Genomic DNA, 4,042 nt, shown 5'->3' with positions numbered 1-4,042 from the left:
GCGGCGGGGCCCCCGCCCTGCGCGGGTTCGAGCCCGGCCCCCGCCCGCGGAGGCGGAGGCGCTGCCGTGAGTGGCAGCAGCCGCTCCTGCCCCGGCGCCGAGCCCGCACCGCCCCGCCACGCCGGCACAGCCCCAGCCCCTCCCGGAGCCCCCCGGCCACTGCGGGGACACTGCCAGCGAGGACGGGGCCCGCTCGGGGCACTGCTGTCCCCCCCCGCTGTCCCCCCGCCCGGACAGGGTGGCAGGGAAAGGGTGACAGCTTCCAGCGTGGGCAGCGTAAACAGGAGGCTGCAATTAAGAGCTGCGGAAAGACGTTTCCTCTGTTTGGGTTCGTCGGGGTATTTTTTTTTTTTTTTTTTTTTTGGGTTGGTCGGCGAGGTTTTTTCCTCCTCGTTTTGGCATTTCCAAGAGCTGTGTTGCAAGCTTCCTGTGCAAAAGCCTGCCTCCACCGCCGGCAGAGCAAAACTCCTGCTGATTTTGTTTTTCTCCCCCTCCCGTTCTGAATCAGCGTGTTAGATATGTGATTACAGCATCCATCACATTGAAGCACATAAATCTCATTAAGCACTGGAGTAACGGTACCCATGCAAGTCTCCTGAATCATGCAGCTCAAATTTCCAGAACAATTGAGGATATTAAATCATACCTCAGTACCAGAGCAAACTTATATCCTGCTGAAGTCTCTCAGATGTCATGCTACACTAAAGGGCTCTTACAGATAAAATGGTGCCTCTGGCTCAAAGCAGGGCACACCAAAAGGAGTTGAAGGTTTTTGTAAGTGGCAGTAACGAAACCCTGCAGCTGCTGCGTGTCGAGGGTGCACGGTGACTGCTGAACGTCACTCTGTAAGGGCAAGGCTTTAAATTTCAGCTCACTTGGTGTAATTTTACGTCTTTACTTTGCAACTGATGCTTCCCTGAGAGTGGTCAGAAGACAGCGTCTTGGTGCGAGAAATAAGAGGGGAAGGTTTTAAAATGTAACAATGTTGCCAAGACAGTTTTAGACCTGTTAAGTGTATTCTCCTATCATTTTACCAGTGAGGTTCAGAGAAAAATATCTACAGAGGAAGCACACAGTCTCCCGGGGAACTTGATCGACAAGGGCATTTTGGTAATGCTTCCAGCTCAGGAAGGAACTGTTCTGCACGGGATCTCACACCTGGGTCTGAGCAGCAGCCACCACAGGAGCTCCCCGCTGCCAGCCAGAGCTCTCTCCGGGTGCAGAAGACCTGTCCGGCTCGTGTGCCATGACCTGGTGTAGCAGGCTCAGCCCCTGGAGCATCCCCAGTGGGTTATATTTGAGTAGGCTGCCTTTCAGCAGCAGCACAAAGCTGCACTTTCTCAGAAGTGCAGCAACACTGTTTGGATAGATCCTGCCTTTGACGTAAGGGAGCAGTGGCTGGACCTTGACTGCAAACAGAGCTCCAGTGACCCTTCAGATATGATAGCTCAGCTGCTCCTTGCAGCCTGGGAAGCGCCTGTTGGCACAAAGCTGGGCAACCTCACGCTAAAATGTTTTATCTCCAGTCTGAGTTAGAATTCACGTGTGCTGCTTTCCTCTGCTCTCCCACAGATGTGCAGGTAGCACCAGCAGTCACAAGGGAGGACTCAATACACTCATTTCTGTTTCTCCCCAGAGTCCTCTGCTTTTGAAGACTGTTTCCTTCAGCAGAAGAAAAAAGAATAAGATTGGTACTCTCTTTGTCACCTCCGTGTTGCTTCACAACTGGACTTTCTTTCCAGCAATTATTCCCTTAGCCAAGAAGAGTGGAATTTTACAGCTTTCTTCAGTATTCTGTCTGAAGATGTGTTTTGTTTTGGTTTTTTTCCCAATTTTCTCCTATAAAATGGCATTTCTTGAGTGACTAGGGACTAGGAGACATTTCTCAAATTTAAATCTTGATTTATGACTTCAGTTAGCCCTGGTCACAGACTTAGGTGGACTGCTGGGCCACACAAGCTCCCATGTCACCACTGGGGCTGTGTTCAGGCTGCTGCATGGCTCACCGGGCTGCATTCCCATCACAGGACATGGATATCCACCCGCTGCAGCTCAGGGATGCATAAAGGAATATGCATTCTCTAGCCTTTCTCCTCTGTGAGACGCTGTTAGCTAGCATGGCTTAAAATAATTATGTGGAGATATGTGCATAGACAGAAACAGGCAGTGCAGAACTGATACACGAGCAATACTTTTTACATTATAAATCTGAGGGTTTAGAGGCAGAAAACAGCAGGAACTTCCTGGAGTTGGTAAAGGGGGAGAAGGAGACACCTCTTTCTCTTTGGTATTCCTTTATGTAATATTTGAAGGAAAATGAACTTTATTATCTGATAAGCCAGGCTAAATTATTTCTAGATAGTTGTGTTAATTTTGTTCTAATCTCCACCTCCTTCTCTTTCTGATACAGAGTTCTGGGAAGTCCAAATATTTTGTGTGCACCAGTGGTATTAAGAAAAATTAAATGTATTGTCTCCTACCTTCTTTTTCTCATAATCTCCCCTTGTTACAGGCAGTCACCACTCAGTTGCCATTGCCCTTGGAGCAGTTGTTGAGCCAGGCTACAATCACTGAGTTTCCCCTCAGGTTTCCTGTATGGAAACAACTCAGCAGAGAAGAGTAAAAGCAGTGTGAAGATCTGGTGTTTGTAGTGGGACACTTCTGTGTTGAGTTGCAGCAGAGAGTCCTTTGTCAAACTATTCTTTAGAGGAATAAAACCAGCCTAAATCCTCATGGTTCCCCAGCACTCTGATGAGAACTATCCGTGCAGGTTCTACCACCTACTAGAGTCCCAAGGGTGACATTTGTGTTGCCTTCTATTGCTTGAGCCTTTCCGCTCTCCCTCTGCCGTTAGATGGCAGTAACTGAATGCGAATGTGGCTCTGCAAGTCCTGTTTATCCTGTGGCCTGTGCAGGGATTTCAAGCTTTTTGCTTCTAGGTCAATGGTTCAAATCTGGCCCAGGTCAGGAGGGGCCAGAGATCTTCATAATCCGACAGCTGCTCAGCGTCCTCTGTGAGAGCAGTTTGTGCTTTTCTGCTTCTGATCTTGTGGACGAGTGCCCTTCTCATCACCGGCACCAATTGGCACCAGTGCTTGACACGCCAACAAAGAGGTGGAAGATGCTCCAAAGAGATTGAATTCTCCTCCCTGAACTCCATATGATTGGACAAAGGGGAGCACTCATCGCTGTGCACAAGCCTCCCCTCGGTAATGATGCCAGAAGAATGTGCTGGCCCCATTCCTCCTCTAAGCGAGTAACTGCCCAAAATTATCTCATTCCGGACAGCATGGTGACAGTTGGGGTCTTTCAGCAGATAAAATTAATTTTTTATTAATTTGAGATATGATATTCGGATAGAGTAGTGATGGCGCAATGAAATCCTGTCAAACATGTTGTAATACACATGTTATTTACAGCCTCTATAGCTGCGGGGACAAGCTCCATCCAGAACTGACTTACAAGGTGACCTAATTTGGAAAAAAAAACAGATACAGAATTTTCTCACATTAGAGGACACCTCACTGTGACTCCTTCCCTTACAAATTTAAAGCCCTATGAAGGACTGGAGCAACTGATACTCTCCAGAGAAACCCATGAGATAAGAACTGAGCCCAGCAAGCATGTGATTGTGATACAGTTCAAGCCCATGTGTGTATCACTCAGCTTGTTCTATAAAGATTTGAGAAGCATGTCACTACGTAAATCCCTCTGGGCAGCTGGGCTCCCCTCCAGCACACAGATTTCCCTTGCTGCTAATGAATCAGCCTCTTTTGCTAACTTACCTCCAAAGCTCTTTTACTTGGAAACCAAGGGAGCTCAGGGAGCAGGGTTCTCTCCCTGCATAACAATGACCTATTTTAGATACTTCTCCTCACGAGGTCACGGAGAAGGGGCAGCAAAAGAGTGCTTCTATCCAAAAGGCATTTGCTGGAATCAGTCCTGAACAATGCCAGCCATTTCCATTTTGAGACCTGACATTTCATGGTGCCATTGCCATCACACAACAGAAAATGCTGGTGTGAGCCAGGGATGGGATCCA

The sequence above is a fragment of the Sturnus vulgaris genome, chromosome 11, assembly GCF_052056855.1.
Source record: "Sturnus vulgaris isolate bStuVul1 chromosome 11, bStuVul1.hap1, whole genome shotgun sequence".
Taxonomy (NCBI): domain Eukaryota; kingdom Metazoa; phylum Chordata; class Aves; order Passeriformes; family Sturnidae; genus Sturnus; species Sturnus vulgaris.
Note: the sequence above shows the minus strand (reverse complement) of the source record.